General features: G+C 41.4%; 1 long non-coding RNA gene across 1 annotated transcript in view; it reads left to right on the top strand.

Moving 5' to 3' along the window:
- Nucleotides 1-21,390, top strand: part of LOC306943462 — a 94,582-nt gene extending 73,192 nt beyond the window's left edge. The window contains exon 3 of the long non-coding RNA XR_013792407.1: nucleotides 21,072-21,390. This is a non-coding gene — a long non-coding RNA (uncharacterized lncRNA). The remainder of the gene's footprint in view (nucleotides 1-21,071) is intronic.
- The last annotated feature ends 5,356 nt before the right edge of the window (nucleotides 21,391-26,746 follow it).

Raw genomic sequence — 26,746 nt, 5'->3', positions numbered from 1 at the left:
ATATATACCCCACGCCACTGATTTATACTTTATTAAAAGGAGGACAATAAAATAGAGTTATGGAAGTTATGACACATTAGCAATAGGTTTACAACATCAAACGATACTACATAGTCACTAGGAACAGGGATATATCTCTTCCTCCACATAAATCATGCTAATCAGTCCAAAGGTATTTTAATTACATTAAATAATGTAATTATAGGAGATAATTCTCAAAGATCTCACTCGGTCCATCATAGGCAGAAATAGCTGCTAGAAATATCTACAAGTTCACAATGTGTCGTGATGCAACGCCGTGATGCGCTGTAAATCGGCTATTTTATTTGTGCGACACCATCATACAATGAAGTTTAATTCTGTTTAAGGTATACTAGGCATTGAATCTAGGCATTGAATATAAAGGGGAGCTAAAGTTCAAGCTGTATTTTGCATGCACCCCACAAGAGATAACTTCCTTCTGAGAGAGAAGGAATGGGAATTGCTACAGGGTCGAATAAATATATTTTGAGTGATGTGATGGCAGCGATGGTGTAAGAGCTGACTCCCTATACATGACATTTCCCATGGGGCACTTAAAACATGCTCCTGATTGGTCATCCCCTGCATTCATTTTTGTCACATTTACAGCTATGACATATGTCTGTGATTATGAACATCGCAGGCTCATTGTAAGTCACTGTAAGTGCAATTAGTGTAAAAGGTCAATGCCGCACAGAGGCTGAGAGGGTTTTTGTCATTGCTGACAGAGTATTAACTGTGTGGATTGAGCTTCTTTACATAATTATAGTATACTCCTCCTACAGTATATAAGGCTCAGCCTGTGACAATTCCCTCGGTTTCTGCTGATGGTGCAGATTGCCCCGAGTTGAGATATCCACCAGAAACACAATTATCATGTCATATTATCATGTCATATCACGTGTCATGGAAAATGTAAGGGAATTAGCATTTTAATCCCATCACCCATTCTTATTGGGCATTCAATTGAGTATTCATGTTACTATTTCATATGATAAAGACACCAGAGTGAAGTAGACTTGAGAGCAGTAAGGAACCACTGGGAGAACAGGGTTTATTATTGATTTATAATGTGCTAATTTATTGCCAATTAGGTAAAGGAAAACATGTAAAGGGAGCTGACAATCTCCCTAATTAAGGTTGTTGAATGAATGTCCAGGAAGCAAATCATTAAATTTTTCCTGCTAAACAGTCATTACAGCAGATAATTCATCCCCATTTGAGTTTCCATCTGCTAGTAACTCCTTACAGTAACGTTTTGCATTTTAATGTCTGCATAAAATGAGCAAATAATGTAAACTCATCTGACACACACCCTTGTGGCTCAATTGATATGCTCATAAGAAATACAAGTTGCATGCTCAAAATTATGATTATGATTCTACCAAACACAGGGTAGGCAATAAGCCTCTGCTTCAGCCTACATCTTTTCGGTGTCACCTCTGTTTACGTAAACTAAACTGAAGTATTTAACCATGTTATCGTAAATCACCAAAATAAACTATTCATTCATTCAACACAGAGGAGGAGTGACAGACATTTGAGCCACAGGCTTTCATCCGTGTCTCATACCCTTATGACTTTGTGCACAGTAAAATCATCCAGTAACAAAAGACCCGTAAGGGACCATAGCAGTGATAACACTGAGCTTGCCCCAGCCATGACCATGACCTTCAGCCATATCACAGGTCCTGCCCCTGGTTAATCAGCTCAGAGGCACCATGCACCTCCTGCACGCCTCTCCGGAGAAAGGAGGGTTTCCTCCTGATGTACTTGGTATGCTTCTCAGAGCAGCTCTCGGCCTTGAGCTTGGCAAACTTGCCGTGGTTTAAGGTTGTGAATAGGAATGAGCCCAATTATATTGTTGGGTGCAGATCATAGGTCTCGGTAACTTACAAACTAGCGGGATACTGACAGCGCACTATTGGGTCATCTTTCACATGTGACACATATAGATGTGTCCTGTTCTGTCGGGGACAGCAGAGGAGAGATTAGGGCCAAGATGAAGAGGTTGGGAGGTCTTTTAGGTGCCCCAGGGTGCATAGGAGCAGAGACCTGGACAGCTTTCATAAACATGGTTCCCAGCTATACAGCAAACATTCCCGGGAGTCTCAAACCTTTAGCAGCACAGCAGTTAGAGGTGACAAATGAGTACAGTCTGAACTGAATGGTGTCGTCTCTCACGGTTGGATATCCCTTGCTGTTTGTTTCTCTGTCTCCAATTTCATTACGATGATGAACAATGTGTTGTTGTTACCGCTACTGTATATTATCACATTTAATATGGTGGTCATTGCCTAAAACAGATGGCATCAAAATGTACACACTGTGTGTGTGTGTGTGTGTGTGTGTGTGTGTGTGTGTGTGTGTGTGTGTGTGTGTGTGTGTGTGTGTGTGTGTGTGTGTGTGTGTGTGTGTGTGTGTGTGTGTGTGTGTGTGTGTGTGTGAGAGAGAGAGAGACAGAGAGACAGACTAGTATTTATGTTGTGCGTCGTTGCGTGAGATAATTCTGCACAGTTTAATGCAATTCAACTCATTTGTATTATGAGCTAATATAGTGGGTGTGTATAATGCCATTTTAAGCAGGTGTTTCAGAATACAACCGGTGAACACAGAAGGCCCACTAGAATAGATAGAATAGATGAATACACAATACTTTTGAACGGAGTTCATCCGTACATAAATACAAATAACTTTTTTTGCACTGGACTCCAGAAACCCGGAGCATCTTGACTGTTTTACAGTTGGTGAAATATAGATTCACTCTTATCTTCAAGTAACAGACAGCACCTTCAGATAACACTCTGGAAATGCAATTATGCAAATGATGGTAATGTAGACAACCGGAGGAAGATGTCAGCCTCTTAAGTGACAAGTTGACATCAACAAACCGCAGAGCCAACACAATATTCACTGAGTGTGAGATATACTATCCCACTGTTGGCTGTGGAAGATAGAGATGAAATCCAATGGTTAATCTATGGGGAACTGTCTAAAACATACTTAAATGATGCCTAATAACCCCCTAAATTGATGTAAATTACCAGAAAATGCGATGAATCCAACATTCATTTGGCGATTATAAATAAGGAATGGCAGTTCAGCTGAGAGAGACTCAGGGGGGGGGGGGGGGGATTAAGATAATAAATACTGACGAGTCAGCAGGATTGAGCAGAATTACAGCTACGGTAGGCTACAGTAGTCTGCATACGTTCAGATAAGAGGCATCCACGGTGAAGTGTTACTTTACTGTAACTCTGAGTCACCCAGGGGTAAGATGAGACAAATATACACAGTAAAATCCTCATACTGTTTATGGGACTCATAAGGGTACATTTTTACAATCTCAGGATTTTGACTCTGAAACAACAGGGATGGGATTGGTCTGCCTTCCCTGAAGCTGCATACTTTATTCAAATAAAAAGAAAAATGGTAGAAGAGCGAAGTAACAAGTAACCATTGCATGCTGAATTTATGCAGATCATTGCTTAAGCATTTTCTTTATTTTATTGTTTTATTTCTGACATTATATAGAAAAAATGTTTTTAAAAATACTAGACCTGTACGTGCCCGTCGCAGTCGGCCACCGGCCTACTTGGGAATCTAATGATATACAATATACATTGTCATAGCACCCGTCAGACGGTGTCCCACATGGAGATTTGTGTATGTGCCTGTGTGTGAAGCACTGGGCCCTAGTGGTAGGAGGAGGGACTACAGGCGGACCTGTGGATTCATGACCGGGAAACCCCGTGCAGCTGGGCTTTAACATTGAGTGCTCGGTTGCACTTCCGCATTTGACCACCAAAACTTGGTGGTCAAATGCGGAAGTAGACGTTCTGAGACGGTACTTCCGGCAGTCTTCCGGGTGCTTCAAAACGCCACTGAGCAACTTCCACTGACATGAATAGCTGGGGGGGCGGAGCTTCGCGCCAGTTCAGTCTCTATCCTTTTATATACTCTATGGTGTGAAGACTACAAACTGAAAAGTGTATTTGGCAATCAATTCGGCCCACTGGCATTGGTTGAGCCTCAATAAGCTGAGGCAGAGGCTAGAAATTGCACAGCTGAAAGGAGTTGGCCTCATTAGGCCCACTGGCAGAGCCTGGCCCAGGTGAAAGGAGTTGGCCTCATTAGGCCCACTGGCAGAGCCTGAGCAGAGCCTTTTGTGGTTCTGGAGAAGCGTGGGTCCGACCGACTCGATACCGGGCACTGCACTCCCTGTGGGGGTGTGGAACGCATGTGTCGAATTTGAAGTCGGTGGGTCAAACGGTTCAGGAGTTGCGTGCATTACAACCGTACACACACACACACACACAAACGTATGCACACAGAGACGTGGCGCACACAGAGACGTGGCGCATTTATAGTAGGATATCTTTAAAAAAATATATATTTAAAACAAAGAAAAAAAGAAAATGTGAAAATAGAGATATTTACTCACGGCCCATAAAAATGTTTGCATGACGCATTGTTTGGGAAACACTGGTTAAGATCAAGGTCATGGTCAAGGTCAAGTTTATTCATATGTCCCAAGCTGGGCACTTCGTTTTACAGCAGATAATAAAAGCTCTTAAAGACATTACAAACAGTATAACTGATCAGTGATTTTCAACCAGTGGTCCTTGATGGGGTTCCACGTGGTCCCCAGCTACATGATGGCGAACCAAATGATCTTTGGTCTTTAACTCTTGAGTTAAATTAAATTAAATTATACACCTCCATTAAAGGAGCATTCAGTGATTTGAGTGATTTGGAAAAATGCACGCACTACAGTGGGGGGGGACACGCGACAGGCCAACAGCACACACACCAAGGCCCGCCTCTGCTTGATCATGATTGGTGGAAGGCCCCTCTCTATCCTCATTGGATGAAGGCTGGGCCACCTAGCCAAAAACGAAACCTAAGGTTTTTTGACCCCCAGGGGTTAACTGGGGACAGGGAGGAACTCCTTATATGGTCAAAACACTATATAGTAGGGAGGATTATCACAACAAAACAAAAAAAGTGATATTTGTTAATTTAAGTGAAATCACTCAAGAAGTGTACACAATAAGAGAATCTAGAATAATTGTTATTTTTTAATCAATGTTTGCCTGTTATCTCTCCTATGGTACCAACATCAATATAGCATGGAATTGTGGATAAAAAATAAAAACATATTTTAAGTCTTGGGTCTGAGAAATGTCATCGAATGGTGGTCCGTGGCTCAAATACCGAATATAAAATGGGCCATGATATGAAAAGGGTTGAAACCCATTGGTGTAGATGGTGCAATGTGTCATTGCCTATGTGATTTAATTCAAACGACATCAAGCGAAGAAAGGTGAGAAAGGATGTGGAAGAAAAGGGAGAGTTAGAAAAGTTTTCTCAGAGCCTCTCAGTTATAATGAGCCTTGTTGAAGAGAAATCTGCATTTAATTCAAATTATACTATCTATCCTCTGATGAGCCAGGGTGACTTGGGTATCCACCGCCTGACTTAATGATTTCTTTTCTATGCAAATTGCTCGCAGATTATACCAGAATTTAATAAGCAGCATATGGAACCGGTCCAAGAGGACAGCTGGTGTCAGGAAAGTTTCAGGAAAGTTTGATTATCATCTGGGGCTTTGGGACCAATGTCAGCAGAAATCTGTGTGCGAAGGTGCTGTTTGTATTTCCTATTCCAATGACCCAGTTTAAGGATTTTTTTATTTCAAAAAGAGTCTGTCAGTCGAGAAATTGCCAGCATGGAATCAGATCTTGCTCAAACAATCTCTATACCTTTATCCTTCCAGCAGAGGGCAAACTCAACACATACAACTAAGAGTATAAATCAAATGTTCCAAAATAAGCTAATTCATTATTCACTATCACTGGCGTATAAAGACTTATAGACTTAAAAAAAAACAGAATCACAGTCTCTCTCTCTCTCTCTCACACACACACACACACACACACACACACACACACACACACACACACACACACACACACACACACACACACACACACACACACACACACACACACACACACACACACACACACAAAAGCTGGATATTTAGGGGGAATGATGGAAGCCAGTGCCATGAAGATGCATCTGTAGCTGCTGCAAAAGCTATACAAAAAACCTTGAGCTTGTTTCAACTTCAGATACAAAGATACAAAGCTACAAATACGCTGTGTAGCTTTGCATCTTTGTATCTTTTGCATCTGCCCGTGGTATGAACGCACCATAATGCTACATTCGCACAGATACAAAGACATTCATTTTCAATAGAACTGAAGCCAGCGACTTGAAGCTACAAAGCAAATCCGATGTCTAGACTGTAGCTGCTAAGATGCAAAGCTACAAATAAGTGACTTCAACTTCAGATACAAAGATACAAAGCAACAAATATGCTGTGAATCTTTGTATCTTTGCCCGTATGAACACAGCATAACTTTGTCTGTCTGTGTATCTTGTTATTTAAGACCCATGAGGACAGAATTGATCTGCAATCTAAATGTAAATGTTGTAGTTGTATAGTGAGTGATTATATGGGTACTAAAATATAAAGTGGGCAGAGAATTGACCCAGTTCTCCCCAAAATAGTGCCCAGTACTCCCCAAACACCCAGTAAAAATGTGCTCAGTTTACTGCAGGTTATATCCAATTGCTGTCAGAAGGCTATATAAAATCTGACACAAAAGCTCTCAATTCTTCAGTTTGCCTGTTCAGTTTTCAAAAATTAGGCAACAAAGTCTTATGCACACCTGTTAGGCTCAGAGAGGGTGAGTAGGCAGGGCTCAAAGTCTTTAAAATAATGCACACAGGCCCCTTTTCCACCGGTTGGTTCCCAATGGGAACCGGTTCAGTTCTTTTTGGTTCTTAGTCCATGAGCCAGAGCTCCAAAATTGGAGCAAGTGGGCAAAACCATACCTATATTAGATTGTTATCACCATGAAACTTCCCCAGTTGATTATTTACACGAAGACAATGATTTATTGTATTACAAATTTTACATTTTTAAATATGCAAATGAGGCATTATGTATAGGAAAATATGCAAAATAATAAAAAATATGAAAAAGCTACTACTGTGGAAGGGTTATCATGTATTAATTTACTTGTATTGATCCTATAAACAATTTAATATAGGTCTAGTTTTTCCCACCAATTATGGAGCTCTGGCTCATGGACTAAGAACCAAAAAGAACTGAACCGGTTCCCATTGGGAACCAACCGGTGGAAAGGGGGGTCATAAAGTGCACAAAGACCCGCACACCGTCTGTACTTGCAATATGTTTCGGTCAAAGACCTTCTTCAGACATCTCTGTAAAAAATACAACACTTTTATTGATATGCCTTATATGTGCAGACACATTTTCCACACTTTGTAAAACACTGACGGTATAAATATTCCTCGTTTTGACATGTCATGTTTAGATGCAAACTATTAAGCTACATTTATTTCCCCAGAAACATGATAGCGACAGGTGGAACAGCACAAGGAAGGAAGTTGTATAGTTAAAACACTGAAGGGACATCTTCTGAAGGACACCGACACTTTATGCCTCTCACCTAGCCAGCCTACAACTAGGCCTTGATTTCAAATTTATCTCCGACTTTTACTACTCCAAAGGACATTTGGTATGCACCATAAACCTAAATTAGGCTGCTCCCTGGGCTGGGACATGTCCGAAAAACATCCAAGGTTAAATGGAGCTGAAACACACCCAATGAAAGCAACATCAACACGAAAAACATGTGTAACACGAGTCTATTCGTCTTTGTTTTCAGTAGAGGCCGGGCACGCAGCCAAGCACTCAACACTGAGATGGAAATCTTTAGCACCTCCCTAACAATCAGAAAAATAGGCTAATCTGCTAATTAGGCAGCAACTATCCTGAAGATATTTCGACTGAAACAAAACGTTATCAGAAATTATTAACGGAGGAAAGAGGTGGGGGGAAATTAAAGCATGCTGTTGCTGTACCTGTTCACTTTTGCTCGTGCCTCTGCGGTAGTCTCCTGATCCTCCTGCACCTGCTGAGCCTGATGAGTTCATGGTTCCCAGCCAAACGAAACACCAAATTAGTCAATAGAGCTGTCTCCGGTCCTGAATAACTTTAATCTCTTTCTGTGTCTGTCTGTCACTGCGTGTCTCTCTCTCTTTCTCTCTCTCTCAATCTCCCACCCTCCGTCCCGCCCTCTCTCTCTTTCTATCTCTTTCTCCCTATACCTCCCTCTCTTTTTTAAACTCTCTCTCTCTCTCTCTCTCTCTCTCTCTCTCTCTCTCTCTCTCCGCCTACACATTCGCACGCAACACTCTTCCCATGCAGGTAAGAGCCCGTGTAAGTTGAACTTGAAGTTGAAAATGCCTTGGCGTCAGTGATATCTCATAGCAAGACCTAAATCAAAGCGTTCCATCCAGAGATCGACTATTAAAGGACATTCAGTATTGTTCCTATTATACCTGTGCGCTCGGAATCCCAGGGCAGCAGCTGGGATGTTAATGCAACTGCAGATCAAAAGTTTACCCAACAGACGATCGATGAGCGATCTGTGATTTCGAAAGCATGGAGAAGGTTGCTTTTCGCCTCCAGTTTTTGAAGCGGCGAGTTTGCTCATATCCTCATTATAAGGAACAGATATTAAAATCAGGCGAGTGCGTGCATGGTGCTGCCGCTATAAGTTGTGCATTTCCTCAGTATATGAGGAGTCTATGAGGCTGCCATCCTCATCAGGCTATAGTATAGCCTATACTTTTTTCCTATATCAACAGTAGGCGTGATTCGGACAATATTTCTCAGTATCTCATCTCACACAGTCAATTTATGAGGCAAAGACATCTAAGTCCAGAGTGGGATAGCAATTAGAGGCACTTAGCATAGGCGCTGATCAGGGAAGAAATGTCACCCGCTTCGCGCGCAGTTATAGCTAGCCTATATATAGCCATACTTTTTCCCACAGTCGTATATGAGGGGGGAATTAGCTAGCCAACACACACCACTCGTTTGCTGCTCAAGTTCAAGATCACAAGATGCAGCCACAGGGTCCGTCTAGGCTACTGTCAAATCAACCCCCTGTGGGGGTTTAAGGACTTTAAGTTTGTATAGCCTGTAATCACACTTTTATCACACGCTTGCGACACTGCTCTTCATGTGTTAGTTGTATGTAGGGCTTTGAATAATTGAGGAGAGGAAATATGGAAAACAATAGGCTATACCCAAAGAAGATACACAGACCTGCTCTGACAATTCCCAATAGGGCTGTAACACTAATGAGGTCACACACACACACACACACACACACACACACACACACACACACACACACACACACACACACACACACACACACACACACACACACACACACACACACACACACACACACATATGCGCCACGCACAAAAGATGGATAATAAAGAGGAAATTAAATGAAGGCAAAACTAACTTTGTGTCCCTCGATAACATCCTTATCTTGTGAAGCCTTTGGCAACTTCAGAGTTTTGTTTAATCTGTGGCAACAAATGTTTCACACTTGAAGTATGATGAAAAAGAAGTCATTATTTTCTACCCACCAGACAGTTAAACATGTAGGCTAATTAATTTCCACCCACTGCTGCTGCAGAGTATACAACAAATACTGAAATGTTTCTATTTCACAACTTAGAAAACGAGCACATTTAATCAGCCAGTTCAGTTGCCATTTGTTTGACTTAACTCTGTCTGCCCCGCTGACCAGAATAGCAGTAAGATCAGCACCTTGGACAGCAGCCACTAGGTCAGACAAGCTTGCAGGAGGAGCACTGTCTACTGTGGAGGCGAACAGCCATAGAGGTTTCAAGTCACTGGGGAACAATTGACCTATAGCTAAGCCCCTCCCCAAACTGCTATGGTCCAATCACAGCTAAGCATAACATGGGTTAGACAAACCTCTCCACCAATAGTTATCCTATATGATAAAACATTGTTTTAAAAAAGAAATGCCACGCACATATTTTTCCAGTGCATATGGCAGGCCTTGTTGACGGATTTGGAAGAGATTTTGAACGTCTGGTTCCAAAAATGAACCAGTATTTAATGTGTAAATTCCATGATATTTACATTTGAATGAATGGCTGGAAAATGTCCAAGTGGGAGTGTCTAAGTGGAATAGGCCGGGTCTTAGCTCTAGGTGAATTAGCTATGTGAATTAGCTATATAGTGTATGTTATATGTTGCTCTTTGGTGACAGGTTCTAAGCAGTGGAATTTATGTTTTAGGCAAGAGAAAGTATTATAATGTATTGAGATGAATCATAAATAGAATCCAAAGGGAATCTCAAAACATTCTGCAGATGCTGAACAAAAGATATACAGTGGAAAGGGAAGGCAGTCCGCACACTGATCTTGAGCTCCCACGCAATTTATTTGCAGAGAAGAAATATAATCAACCCTTGTCAAGTATGATACCTGACGAAGACCCACAATGGCTATGTTTTTGTGATACAGGGGGGGGGGGTATTTTCTATGCCTGTTCTGGATGTAAATAAATAAAGCATATTACAAATTGTTCCCACTTCCCTGCTAATACAATTGTTATAAAGTAACATTTCATAATTTTTCACATCCTCCTGCTGTTTTGAGATGGATCAAGTCAATCAAGGGGTCCACATTTTAAAAAGAACAACGCTACCCTAAAGAGATTTCACATGATTCCCAATGCGCTTTTGATTACTGAATGATCACTTATTGCGAGCTACTGTACAGTATACATTTTCTCACCAAGACATTATAAGGACCTATAACATGAATTCAACTTTTTCAATTTATTTTGTGTTTTTGGGGCTCCCATATGTGTTTTCTATCCCCACAAATAACCAATATTGAACAATCAGGCTTTCATATCATATCAATATTATCAGCGCTCTCAAGTTCCTGTTGTCAATAACACGTTTCCTGTGAGATAGTATAGGCACAACTCACAACCACAAATTCTGTTCCGCATTCTCAGATCTTGTTTCAATCCATGAGGTAACCTAAGCGCTCTTTATTTAGATGCTGAGTGTTCTTCAAGAGATACCAAATATACATATTGTGGTCTTGTACTTATACTGTAGTTATTTTTAGCATAATGATTGTGCCTAGTCATGGTATTATAGTTCATTTTACGGGTCTATGTTGTTCTATTCCTCCGTCTATCTATGACATGATGTGGCAAGATGCTCTCTCCTCACCTTGCTTCCCCTTCATCTTTATCAATAACGCATACTCACAATCATAAATTAATCTCTATTCTGAACAATGAGTTGTGGAGTTGGAAGCGAGCCTGTTGCAGTGCGCTCCAGGAATCTGGAGTGTTGAGCCCTCATGGTGAAGGTAGGAGGGAAGCAATGCATCAACAAACTTCAAAGGTTCCTCCACAGCTTGCTTGCTTGTGTGTGTGCGTGTGCGTGTGCGTGTGCACGTGCGTGTGTGCGTGCGTGTGCATGCGTGTGCTGCTGAAGGTAGCTGAGTAAAGATGAGCAGTGCTGCATATTCACTTCTACCCCTCCACGTCCTCCTGCCCTATACTTGCTTAAACATGGAAATGTGAACATTGTGGACGGCAGCTCTCTTCTACTGAATTGGTAGAAAATATTATGCAATGACTGTCAAATGTCTTCATTTTTTTGACTAAATTCTTTTAATAGTTTTAGTATTTTAACCCCAAAATACTCTCAAGTTCACACTTATGCCGTGTGCCAGTGATCACCCTCCTTTGTGCCTATATGTTGTCACCGGTGCCAAAGGTGGCCTATACCCCCCTGACATGCAGTATACAAAAAACTGAATCACAGTCTTTCTCGCGCACGCATGCACACACACACACGCACGCATGCACACCACACCACACACAGAGCCAGCATTGGCACGCATGCACACACGCACGCATGCACACCACACCACACACAGAGCCAGCATTGGCTTTCTGGGGCATGTCTCAGAGTGCTTGCCACTCTATCTCTGTCTGATTGTGCAACAACATCCTGTCGTATTGCCTTTCACCTGCAGTTCCACACAGCTCCTGTTTGCCAATCGTCTGACATCCATACAGTAATTAGAATTGGACCCAACCGTGCCACATGCAGGTTCTTACAATTTACATAGGAAATAGAAATAGAATGCACACCCCGCATCTTGACTACGAGATGGGAAATTCAGACTGACAGCCAACTCCATATGAATTTTGAAATCCTGACTCTTGTGTCTGGAGAGCCCCTCGAGATCTGATCTTTGGGGTTATTTCATACTGGAGGATTGGTTGTTTTAAAACTGCAAATTGTGATGGAGGTATACAGTATACTGTAGAGCAATGTGCACTAATTTTCTGTTATGAAACAGTTCAGAGTTTGTAAATGCTCAGGTGCAACACTCCATGCTGTACGAACAAGGGTGTCTTGTTCAAAGGATATATGTGCCACTGATGGATTAGTGATGCTCAATTACATGCAGCATGGCCATCTGTTCTTAGCCACGGTTGTGGTAACAACTTGTTTACATGAGTTTTCATAATTTTCATAATAAACACTAATCACATGCAGTGTAATATATGGCAGTCTGTCTGACACTACATGGGTGTTAGGATTTCCTAACAGGCCAATGCTGTGGCTTTAGCACAAGGATAATGTACGTACGCTGTTAGAGGAAAGGCTGCATGCAGGCCAGGGACACACTGACACAAAGACTATATCGTATCCTAGATTCATCTACAAAATGTGATACAAATAAATGTGATAACCTCTGTGCAACCTGTCACGATTTATTATCAAATGTATTGACAAAAAAGAGTGAAGGGGAAGGACCGCACACAATGAGCCAGTGAGATTAAACTTTTTGGGCATTCACAATCCAGCCCACATCACGTTGCACAGCACAAACAACATTGGAACCTTCTCACTCAAACACATGCACTCTCCGAGTAAATGGCTGTTTTGTATGAGTGGGCACAACTCTGTGTGCTATTTTCACACATCTGTGCTGCTGATGTGCATGAGCTATGGTGTCTATAAGATACTCACAGATGTCAAATGGTGTGCTTCAACTATTAGAGATGGAGGATCCCATCTGTGCTCCCATCAGAGGTGCAGTAACGAGAATACAGCCGCTCTACTACAGCTCCATCACACTTTGCCCTCTGTAGTTTCAGCTTCATGCATTACCTTGGCAGCACATTAAGACTTTGTGTGCTTGTATGTGGTTTGTTTGTAAAGGGGACAAAGTGGTCTGTATAGCTCATGTATTGTAGTATTCTGCACTACGCAAGGGCTTACATGTTTGAGCTCCAAAACAATTACTCATCGTCAAAGCCTTTTTGTCTCTGCATGCTTTGTTACATGACAAAGAGAGAGGGTTCATTCATCACTATGAACAGAGAGAGACTTCCCAAATGTAGTTCCATTGTACTTCAACATATTCAGCCAGCAGTGTTGGACCATCATTTGCTATAGGACAAATATTGTGTTCCATGATTTATGTATTTTGGGGCTTGGGTATATTCGACGTGGATGTGTAAATATTTCACAGGAACAACAGATGTCTGTGCCTTTGAACTGTCTGCGTCTGGGTTAAAAAATAAATCTTGTAATAAAATGATCTCAAAATAAAAGTTACAATATATTGGTCATCACACTAGTCATATTATTATTATTTTTCAGCTTTGTGCATGTTTCCTCTTAGTTTGGAATTGACATGAAGTAATGAAGCTTGCTCTGCACCTGCATAGTGTTCTGCACATGCACTGCTGTTTACTATCATATCCTGTGCTATTGTTGACGTGAAACATGAGATGCTTGTCTCAGCAGGACTTTCACTTTTCTGTCTCTACATTACATTTATGAGATAGAGATATGTAGATCTCTGTCTCTCTCTCTCTATTTGTGTGTGTGTGTGTGTGTGTGTGTGTGTGTGTGTGTGTGTGTGTGTGTGTGTGTGTGTGTGTGTGTGTGTGTGTGTGTGTGTGTGTGTGTGTGTGTGTGTGTGTGTGTGTGTGTGTGTGTGTGTGCGTGTGTGCGTGTGCACGTACGTGTGATGTTCATTATATGAATGGTTGCTTTACATCTGACCACAGATGCCTCTGCCAACAGATACATCACCCTTAAGTTTGTGACGCATGAAAGTGCACCCATCACCTGCCTCATCAAACTTTGAAACGATTCCCGGATGGAGAGCAAATATAATTCTAGCAATTCCCTAATGGGTTTGGATGTCATGACTTATTTAGGTTACATTCAGCCAGACTCCTGCATTTAATTGGGATAGTTTTCAGTAATTCCCGCTATCTGCTTGTCAAACACCCTGTTTTAAACTATATGAGCACCTCAAGGTATTGAAGTTATTTATTCTATGAAGCCTTGAATTCATCGAGATTATTGTTTTTGTCGCATTAGGAGACTCAGTGGAGACTCTTTTCATGTCTCCTACTGGAGACTCCACCGGTCATTCAATTATTGGTTTAGGAATGTGACAAAACAACAACAATCTCCATGAATTCAAGGCTTCATGGGGTGTGTAATTTATATTTTTATTATTTTTTGGGTGAACTACCCCTTTAAGGTGTGTGTAACGCCCAAGTCCTATAGCGTATAACCTTTAGCGCTACTGGATGCCGACAGTCGTGGATTAAAGTTATGACGTTTATTTCCTGTCCAAAGTCCTATACTTCAGCATATAAATAATAAACATAACAATCAAAAGAATATAGACAGCGAGCCCTCCGAACACAGTCTAAAACCTGTTTGACCTCTGTCAGCTGATTGGGACCTGATTAAATATGCTGGCCAACCTTGACATTGGCCAAGCCCTTCAGTGACAGCATTGAAACAATAAGGAGACAAATGGCTCTTACAGTCTGTGTAATAACATATTGAAGGTATATGTACTCAAACCCTGATTAACACACCCAAGGCTCGAGGGGACCTGGCGGCCCCCAAGCAAAAAAACAATCACGCTCTTTTTTTGGTGTACTGCAAACTGTGTAGGCCTGCTGTGTTTGTTTGTGTGTCAATGCCTGACATTTCAAAAAAAATAGCCAGCTGAGGCCTCGCCCCTAATGGTGCCATTGCGGCGTGCAGAATGATCGTTTCATGCAGCTACAGCAGTATAGGGAACTATTGTCACAGACATTGCAACCACAATGTTGTAACATGCCGGTTGCATAAGAGGGAGAGCATTCACAAATATGTGAATTAAACCCACTTGCAGAATTCAATCTAAGTGAATACAGTTACAGTAACCACTGCCTGGAGACGAAGGAGGTAATTTCATTCATTCAGACCCTTTATCATTTTTCTTCTCCAGATCACCATCAGATTAACAAATCTGTAACCTAATGAAAGTATAGAGACACTCTAGTAGTCTCTTAGTTACTCTGTATATTATATATATGCATTCATTAATATATTCGCTCATTTCCACCAATTTGCATTTACTTCAAAACACTTTTTGCTACTATTCCCAACTGATTTTGTCCAAACCTCAAATCACTGTATCTCTGGAGAGATGGTAATGCAGCTTTTTCAAATTCCTTTCAGATAGGACTAAGGAGCCTATTAATATTAATATGCTAAAGATATTCTGACTAAAACAAAACAAAACATTATCAGAAATTATAAATGAGAAGAGGAAAACTCAAAAAAATATAATTACCCTACCTGTTCACTTTTGCTTGTTCCTTTGTAAGAGTTCCCTACAGATGCTGATGCGTTCATGGTTCCCTCTGTAGCAGCCTGCACCTGAAACAAATTAGTCAACTGGAGCTGTCACCTGAATAAACTGTAATCTCTCTCTCTATCTCCCTGTATCTCTGTCTCTCTATCTCCCTGTCCCTCTCCCTTTCGCTCTCTCTCTCCCTCTCCCTCTCTCTCTCTCTCTCTCCCTCTCTCTCTCTCTCTCTCCCTCTCTCTCTCTCTCTCTCTCTCTCTCTCTCTCTTAGTGTGGTGAAGGGGAAGTGCTTTGAGCGCATACAGGCTGCACTACAGAGTACAGAGGCATGATGTAGATTAAAATGTGATGCTCACGCTCAGTATCAGTGTACATAATTGTTACCTTTACCAAATATCTTGGCTTTTTTATTTTAATATTTATTTTTTGTTATTTGCACAAGTAGCAACGAAGAAACAGCAACAACATAATAAAAACAGATTGTGCAGGTGAGATTGAAAAACCGTATGGTGTTTATAAAGTTAATCTCACCATAATTCATTCATTCACAAAAATGCAATACAAATGTGCTTTGTGTTTATTAGCAATGTTTAACAGTCTCTTTGCACCATTGTCGTCGTCTTCTTCTTCTTCATCATCATCGTCATCGTCGTCGTCATCATCGTTCTTTCTGATACTTTTGCAACATATTTTTCTTTGTTTGTACATTGTCCTGTGTGTGGACCCCAAGAGCAGCTGTGACCATTTGTGAAAGCTAATGGGGTTCCTAAATAAATGAAACGAAAACTAAACTAAACAGACAGCCAAACCAGTAGGAGTTGTTAGTGACAAGAACACAATTGCCTGCCGGCTTCCCGCCCACAGACACCGCCGACTGTGTTCATCCAAGCGGGAGCATCATTGCAGAGATGTGAGTCCACGCCTCTGTGGTGGCGGCGGATGTTTTACCTCTACAGTACTACCACGCCTTGATGTCCAAAGAAGAGAATATGAAACTTCCTGCTGTGGTCAGCAATCTTGGACTGATCTACAGTATATAGCGGAGGAGTTCGTAGCCTAAACAGTGTAACTGAACTCAGAACATCATTTTTTATTAATGCTGCTACTTTTTTTGTCACCAGTAATAGAAGGAGTGTATACTTTAAGTTTTGTAAGTTTGGAAAGGTTTGGCAGTCTAAATTCTGCTTTACTAAACTCGCCTGTTCACTTCTCATGAATAAATGATGAATTGACAGCAGTCTCTTCAAACTCTCTCTCTCTCTAAGAAAGAAAGAAAGAAAGAAAGAAAGAAAGAAAGTTTAGAGACTACATTTTCAAAATGTGGAAGATGGTTTTGATCCCACTGAAAATGCTCCATCTGGCGACCTTAAATGATTTACCATTAGGGAGAGGCAAAGTTAAATAGACGCAGATTGATGAATATATTATCTAGGGCACCCAACCATAATGATCCTGCAACTGTCAACTTCACAGGGAAATGTTGGGCTAATTAATGTTCAGTAAACACTGCACATAAACCGTAAACTCACATGAATTAGCCTTATAAGTAAAACCAATGATGATACTGCTTGTCAACAAATAAAGCAACGTCACCACTTCTGCATCCCGTTTCCTTATTTTTTATTATATTATACGGTATTCAATACAAGAGGATGAGAGGTAGCTTTAGTTCAGCACAGAACCATCAGGTAACATGTCATTGTTCCGACCTCCCGTTAGTCCGACCGATTACTAACACTATCCCAAACCCTAACATTCATTTGTAAGGTACAAACCACTGATGTCCTTAACCCTAACCTCTTAACCGGCCACCATGCCTCAGTCTTAACCGGCCACGTAGGTCGCTAACCCTAACCTCAGTCTTAACCGGCCACGTAAGTCGCTAACCCTAACCTCAGTCTTAACCGGCCACGTAGGTCGCTAACCCTAACCTCAGTCTTAACCGGCCACGTAAGTCGCTAACCCTAACCTCAGTCTTAACCGGCCACGTAGGTCGCTAACCCTAACCTCAGTCTTAACCGGCCACGTAAGTCGCTAACCCTAACCTCAGTCTTAACCGGCCACGCCTCAGTCTTAACCGGCCACGTAGATCGTTAATCCTAACGGGAGGTCAGACTTTTGTGCAGTCCCCGTCCACCTCAGTGTTGTTTTACAGAACCATGTCCACTAGCATGTCCACTAGCATGTCCACTTTCATGCAGTGTTGTTTTACAGAACCATGTCCACTAGCATGTCCACTTCAGTGTTTTACAGAACCATGTCCACTAGCATGTCCACTTCAGTGTTGTTTTACAGAACCATGTCCACTTCAGTGTTGTTTTACAGAACCATGTCCACTAGCATGTCCACTTCAGTGTTGTTTTACAGAACCATGTCCACTAGCATGTCCACTTCAGTGTTGTTTTACAGAACCATGTCCACTAGCATGTCCACCTCAGTGTTGTTTTACAGAACCATGTCCACTAGCATGTCCACCTCAGTGTTGTTTTACAGAACCATGTCCACTAGCATGTCCACTTCAGTGTTGTTTTACAGAACCATGTCCACTAGCATGTCCACCTCAGTGTTGTTTTACAGAACCATGTCCACTAGCATGTCCACCTCAGTGTTGTTTTACAGAACCATGTCCACTAGCATGTCCACTTCAGTGTTGTTTTACAGAACCATGTCCACTAGCATGTCCACCTCAGTGTTGTTTTACAGAACCATGTCCACTAGCATGTCCACCTCAGTGTTGTTTTACAGAACCATGTCCACTAGCATGTCCACCTCAGTGTTGTTTTACAGAACCATGTCCACTAGCATGTCCACCTCAGTGTTGTTTTACAGAACCATGTCCACTAGCATGTCCACCTCAGTGTTGTTTTACAGAACCATGTCCACTAGCATGTCCACCTCAGTGTTGTTTTACAGAACCATGTCCACTAGCATGTCCACTTCAGTGTTGTTTTACAGAACCATGTCCAATAGCATGTCCACCTCAGTGTTGTTTTACAGAACCATGTCCACTAGCATGTCCACCTCAGTGTTGTTTTACAGAACCATGTCCACTAGCATGTCCACTAGCATGTCCACTTCAGTGTTGTTTTACAGAACCATGTCCACTAGCATGTCCACCTCAGTGTTGTTTTACAGAACCATGTCTATACAAGCATGACTGCTTTAGTGTTGTGTCGCTTCACTGTGTTGTGTTACAGAACCATCTCTACTGTCCGCTTCAGTGTTGTGTTAAGGCCAGTGCACTCCTTGCACCTGCCATTGGGGATAATGGTAGTTTCATGTTGCAAGGAGTTGCATTGGTGTGGACTAGCCTTTACAGAACCATTTCTATGATCATGATCGCTTCACTGTTTCACTTTTAATTTAAATTAATTTTTTAGTGCCAAATCACAACAAGTTTTCTCAAGATCATTGCGACCAAAACTGGAAGCGGTTTCCACAGTTGAGGAGCCTGATAGTTAGGTTAGTTAAGGTTCTGTCACTCGTGCCTTTACTCTTAAGATATTCTATAGCAACCACAGGTAAACCTACACACGGGGAGCACACCGTCGGTGTTCTAGCAGGTGTAGAAGGCACAATGACCTCTTTAAGATATGGTGGTGCCTGACCAGTGTTGCGTTACAGATCCACGTCTACGGGCATGCTTCAGTGTTGTGTTACAGTGGGTCAGTGGCATCAGAGCATCGTTGGTTTATTGACTTCCTCTGTGATCATGTAGACAATTATAATGTTTACTGGATGTCAATTGGCTGAATGCTCTCTGTTCATCAGCCAGGGACTGATACTTTAAATGAAACTGTGATACTATACGTGGGACATTCAAGAAGCCCTACAAGTCTGTTTTATAAACGCACTCACGCACGCACGCACGCACGCACGCACGCACGCACGCACGCACGCACGCACGCACGCACGCACGCACGCACGCACGCACGCACGCACGCACGCACGCACGCACGCACGCACGCACGCACGCACGCACGCACGCACACACACACACACACACACACACACACACACACACACACACACACACAGGACATCTGAGGACAGATGCAGACTATACAAATGCCTGGAAAGGGATGTTCTTTTCAAGATGCTGGTACAGCCCTCAGAGGACACTTTGCCAGGCCATCCATGAAACGCATTCAGTGTTTAATTTAACTATTATGGCTCTACTGAGACCCTCTGGATTTGACTGATAGATAAAGTGCAGTCTTGTGAAACTGCTTCACAAAATACTGAGCAACGTCATTTCCATATTCTCTGTGCTTTTAAGAGAATGGAGAGAAGCAGCATTAGATTGAAACACAGCAAGTGGCTGAATGATTAGCTCACTGGCTCAAGCAGATTCATCAAACATTTAAGTCACAGAAACCTGTCAGTGACATCCAAATAGCTTAAAAAAAACGGATGGCGGATTAGGTAAAGGATACAGCATATGGTTGTTGGTATAAAACACGTCTCATCTGAATAGTTTGTTTTTCTCCTCTAATTTATCAAGAAATTAATATTTCTCTCCATGATTTGTGACAATGTGTCCAGTTAGGAAATGTAATGAGAATGTCTGGCAACCACTTCCAAACAATACCTGCAGTTTTCCCTTGTACTATAATGAAAACAAACAACGTGACAGCTTGATAACATGAATAAAGTATGGGAGGCTTTATTTCAATTATAGTTCTAACCAACTGTCACAGATGTCTCCATACACCTTGGGCTTATTACTGGGATTCATATGTCCATCCATGGACAGGAAAGACCCAGCAGTAAAATTGAACGATGGCGCTTGACATTTTGACAAATTGACATTGAGGTGTGATGTGCAATCTCCCAGTCCTGTCCTAACTGGTCTGACAAACATTACTGCACTGAAACGGCAAGCAGTGTTCTCTCACTATTCATGAAAAACTGTCTGTTTGAAAAGCATAAAGATGTCCAGTTAACCAACTATTATATTATCTGTAACTAATCTATCTATATTTTTTACCCCGACCTGCCTGCTTTACGGATTGGTGAAGCTTTACCGCTTAATTAGCCAATTAATATAAGTCTCTGATTGGCCAGCCCAATCTATTGGCTTTAAAGGATTGGCAGAGCTTTGCTTCCGTTGTGCTGCATCACCAATATAAGTGGCAGCTTGTGCAATGAAACAGAAAGTACACAGGCTATGGTCATAGTGAAGAGAGATGTGATGCATGTGGAGCTGACAACGAGTACTATAGACATAACAAGGTAGACGCCTCCTTCGGCTCTGGGGCGTGTGTCTCTCGAGAGGAGGCAACATGGAGGAAAGCTTTCCCCAGATTCCTTGCGAAGCATAGCAGAAGCAAAGCGGAAGCTTGCCAAGCACGTTCGGTGGGCTAAACAAGAGTCCCACGTCCCACTGAGAGGAGACATCGGGATCCCCCAGGAGGAAGTCACTAATGTTGCTCTGGAGAGGGAAGTCTGGAACACTCTGGTGGAGCTGTCCCGACTACGGATAAGCGGTTGAAGATGGATAGATGGATGGAAGACAGGGACTGGGTCTAATAACAACTTGGCATTGGCTTCTATGTGGATCTTGGATGGATGTCAGTGTATGTCAGTCATCTATCTATGAGATCAGTATTATGAAGTCAGTCTTCTCCATATTTGGGAAAAGCTTCACTTTCATCCCAATCATTGACTTCCAGTACAGAATGTACTGTGTAACATTAACTGTAGTCTTTTTAGCAACACTCCTTGCAGCTCTCGTTACCACTTAAAGGAATGCTGGACAGTCCTGTTGAATGCTCAAGAATTATTTTACAATGCAGCAAAATATTGTCAGAAACTGTATTTATTAAAACATATAAATAAATACATACAGTACATTTCCGCTGTCACAATTGTGTGTAATAGTGTTTAGAGAAGTTGTAAAAAACACGCACGCACGCACGCACGCACGCACGCACGCACGCACGCACGCACACGCGCGTGCGTACACACACACACACACACACACACACACACACACACACACACACACACACACACACACACACACACACACACACACACACACACACACACACACACACACACACACACACACACACACACCTGGCCTGGCCTGGGCTCCTTCTAAGTGTGAGTCTCCCATACACTCATGCATACTGTATACGACGTGGACAGATGTGCAGCGCTACTGGCATGCTGGAGGGGTAAACCTCACATCTGTAGGATAGACTCATGGACATCAGAGAGATTTCTGAATGGAGAGGGACACAGAGGACAGAGCAATATAACCTTCATTATAATGAGGCCTCTGCGGTGTGGTGCCAGGGGAGTCCAAATGCCTCTCAGCTTTTCAACCCATTTCCTGTGAGGCCACAGTGGAAAGTAACGTCAGGTGGAGGAAAAGGGGTTGTAAAGGGTAGTGAAAAGAGATGACAGTGTTGACTCGAGCATAGCCAAGAGGTAATCGATTACTGTGTCACAGGTCCTCACAAAAGCAACCCCAGTTGCACTTCAGTTATGATGACTGTCCTTGGAGGACAAGTTGGACGAGCAAGGCTGACATACAAAAATGTCATGTTTCATATCCAGGCAAGACTTTTGACACATCAATGAGTGATTTCTCACTCTTGTTCTTATCCACAAGTTAATAAAGAGTTTATGTGGCACAGAGGCTATTGTGGATGTTGTGTCTTGCAGTTGCAGCCCAGCTTCTAATCTAAATGATCATTACATTGCCATACTTATGTTCATGGGCGCCCTGTTATCCAAAGTCATGTGACATACTAATGGCTCCGGCTGATGAGAGATAATTGAAATGCAGACTATTGACCTTCTGTTTGCTTGTGTCGCACGGTGTGCATGCACATGATTGAATGTTTTTGCTTTTCACTGGGGAAACGATTAGCATTTATTTGTGAAAACATGATGGCTCGTCGTTGGTGAGTTAATTGTGGTGTGTTTCTATAGTCACATAGTTACATGGACAGGAGCAGATAACTAATCAGTCAATCGTTCACCTGGAATCAGCATCTTTTGCTCCGTGGGACAGATTGTGTGAGAATATTTTTTTTGCCATTATCTTCTCACCCTGTGAGGTAACAAGATCGACTTTGCCAACAGGTCTTCTCTTCCTCACTCTTCCTGCACTATAACTGGAAACTTACATCACACTTACTTGACTACTGAAGTCTGTTCCAAAAAATGATAAAATATAGTTAAAGTTGAAAAGAGTTTCTCATGTCCCAGTAGTGCTCAAGGGAGGCAGGCAAGTAACCCCTTCCCTCCGCCCCATCTCACAAGAGGGAAAACTTCTCTCTGAACTATTGGTTTTGGGTTTTGTCTGTTCTCTCAGCTCATACATGGCAAGCCTTGCGTCACGAAACTTTCCACCATGGAGGAAACATCCAAGATGGTATTATCCCTCTGATCGATGCCCATGTTAAGTGAATATTGAATATTCCTTAGTTTTGGTTTACAATGAGTCTTTCGTTTTGATTCATGACACTTTTATACTCCCCCCCCCCCCTCTCTCTCAGCTATATTTCCCCTTGATTATAAATAGCTTTTAATTAGCTCCACCAGCCATGAGCAATAGAATTGTTCATCAAACAGGGACAAGGGACTCAGAGGCCCTTATTGAAGCGTGCAGAAAAGTCAGAGGGATCACAAATCCCCTTGGCCTCAATTTAAAAGGCTTTTTTTGTGAAGAGGGAATTACTTTCTACACATTTTATCAATTCAAACATGATTCTGCCATGGAATCAATTGTACTCCTCCTACTGTGAAAGGGTACTAACTTGTTGATGGAACTGGCTAAGAAAAGGGGATATTCGTGACAATGTAAAAAAAAAAGTCATGACTTTTAATAGATCTTAGCTACTTTATAAAGCATATATCTCAAAGTTCTCATGATTGGTCAATACCAGAACATCTGTTTGAAGTTCCATTGTCTATTTACAGATCAGTAAGTGATTTACTGATCATTACTTTTGTTTTTCATAATGTATTTGCTGCTGAAAGATGAGAAGAGACCAATGGTTGATATAAATGTCCTCGTACCTCCAAGTGAACTGTTGGGTTCCACAAGCATTCTGGTGCCGCTATACTGTTCTTATATGTTAACGACGTCATGAAATCAGCATATATATAACAGCAATTTGTTTCTGTTTGTGGATTACTCTGTACGACTGGTATCGGACAGGGACCCTCTTGCAGCACTTTGCTCAGCAATATCTGCACTTTCTGATAACATTACAAACTGTCATTATGTCTGGGAAAATCAGAATCCATATACCTTTTGAGTTCAATGACAACCTTGTGCATCCCCAGGCTTTACGGTCAGAGTTGTGACAATGTAATCAAAAGTAAAGCAAAGACGAGGTTACCTACAGTATTTGGGTTGTATTTTGTATAACAAACTTTCCGGGTGAAATAAATCTCAGAATGCTGTATAGACATTATGTAGATGCTATATATATATATGCATTTGAACATTGTGGGAGGCAATAGTCTGGCTTGCAAGACTATCCTTACAACTTATAGCTTTGATATGGTATTTCTGTACAAATACACACACACACAGACCCATTGACCACTGCAGCGCACACACACACACACACACACACACACACACACACACACACACACACACACACACACACACACACACACACACACACACACACACACACACACACACACACACCTGCACCGCTCAGTTCAGGGTCAGATTTTTGAGGACCACTAGGCCGCTAGCCCTTCCTATATCCAGCTTGAGGGTTTGTGAAGACAAAAGTGTGTAAACACAAACATTGAAGACAAAAGTGTGTAAACACAAACATTGAAGACAAAAGTGAGGACACAAATTGTGATTGTCCAGAATGAGATGATGTATGATAACGTATGATGATAAGAGCGCCCCTCACCTCACACAGGTGTGATCTTTTTCATATAGCCTAGCTATAGTGCAGTTGTGTGAGAGAAGCAAAATCTATGAACTCACAAGCTATATTTTGATATCATGTTCTGTTTTCTCTGGCCGTTTGTTGACTTTTACAGGCTTAACAGATACCATTCTTCCTCAGATGCACAGCCAATTAGCCAGCATCAGGTTTCCTGTTTATTCTCTCTTCTATTATGTGCTAACTATGATCCATCTGGCCATCTGGCAGTAGCCTATAGTTCCAGTTATTATTACATTAATGCAACTTGTCATGGTTTGGGGATGAACATTATGCTTTTATAGGCATTGCTATTCTTGCTTCTTCTAAGCATATAGGAATTTTATCATTTTCATAAATGCACAAATAATAATGTATATTTTGTAATTGTAACAGTAAAACTATGTTTTAATCACCCTTAAATGCTAAATCAACATATATTTATTTTGCAGGCACATAAATGTACTGTACACTGCTTTTGGCGTAAATTTCAGAATTGTTTAAACTTTAGCTGCAAACCCTGCAGTACTCTGGAGCTTAATTACCACTATTCTAACTTATGTTGGAGACCATATCCTTCAAGAAAGCATTGTTTCATAGCAGTGGTATTAAAACATTTGGGACTAATTAATTATTACAATCACATGGTGTCATGTTTGGTTGGAATTTAAACTTTTTGATAGCAAAGAATTGTATTGCTACTGTTAAAAACTTCACAGAAATACATTAATCACTTTAACCCTATAATACTTCCTTGTGTGAAAAATAGCATTTTTTTTTGTAGCCTAGATCTGAAGTTTGCTATTTTGTAATTGAAAAATATTTTTTTGTCAATAAATTATTGAATATGTATTAACTTTTTATTTTCCCAAAATATAGATGTCAGTGTTAATGTGATGAAGCCAGGGATACAATAAAATGAGTCTAAAAAGTGGTTGAAACTGATATTATATATAAAACAAATCTGTCCTTCCTTTTATTTTCCTAAATATTAACCTGCAAAAGCAGTAGAGATAGGGTGGATACAAACATGGTACTGCAAAAGCAGGAGATAGATAGATAGATAGATAGATAGATAGATAGATAGATAGGTAGATACCGTATATATTGATAGATTGATTGATTGATTCACTACTGCGAATTGGAAATAATCAATGTAGTCTACTGTAAATAGGCTATACTAAATTCTTCTTGGTGTTATACTGCCCTCTGTCTGTAACATTACAAAACAGATCTTTCTTCACCCCTTGCAGTTGAATTTTCACAAATAAATAGTCTCTGACTCACTGTCTCATGGATTACAGCCATGAGACTGTTATCAAACTTTAGGCTATATACACTGCATTTTTTGATTCCATGAAAGGTAAAGCAAGTTCCTTATAACCTGTGCATGTGTTGGACTATGTGCTGTGTGCCTACTCTGAATTGCCAGGTACTCAGTACCAATAAAGCTATTTGTTTGTCTCATTAAACAGTTTTATCCACTCCGGGAGGGAAATTCATCTTACAAAATAATATCACTGATATTATACTACGGTATATAAATATTGAATGCCTCAAAATAGGCAATAACATGCATGGCTCTCTCTGTCGTCAAAGCTCGGGTAACAAATGTCTAAGTGAAAATGTATTCAATTGCACAAAATAGTAGGCATTAAGGAAACAAAATAATTTGGTGTGGTAACAAGGTTTCAACATATTAATTTGGCTCAGTCTCAAACATATTCTTTCTACATGACTGCACAGTAGCATCTAGGTAATTAGGGCAATGGTGGCTGAGGTGTAAATGTACACCAGCCCAAAGGTCATATTTTAGAAAGTGACACCTGGACAACAGGTGTCCAACACTTCAGTGATGTCAGGCAACACTACTGAACAAGACACTTGTCTTTACACAATCATAAAACACATTAGCCTACCAGGGTTGTAAGGTGAGACGCAATATGTGGTGGGTTTACACTGGGATCTGGTTACATAAATGGAATCACTAATTGACAAAAGTTAGTATACAGCAGTAAGACGTCTAAGGGCGAGAAGCGGGCGAGGTCGTGTGCACGCATCCGCCTCGTTGACGGCAGACTGCTGGGCGAGCGCTGGCGCTTTGGCATGGGGGGTCAGATCAACATGGAATGAATTCTGTACTGGCCATA

Source organism: Electrona antarctica (assembly GCF_951216825.1).
Source record: "Electrona antarctica genome assembly, chromosome: 19".
NCBI classification, from domain to species: domain Eukaryota; kingdom Metazoa; phylum Chordata; class Actinopteri; order Myctophiformes; family Myctophidae; genus Electrona; species Electrona antarctica.
This window is presented reverse-complemented; position numbering and strand designations above follow the sequence as displayed.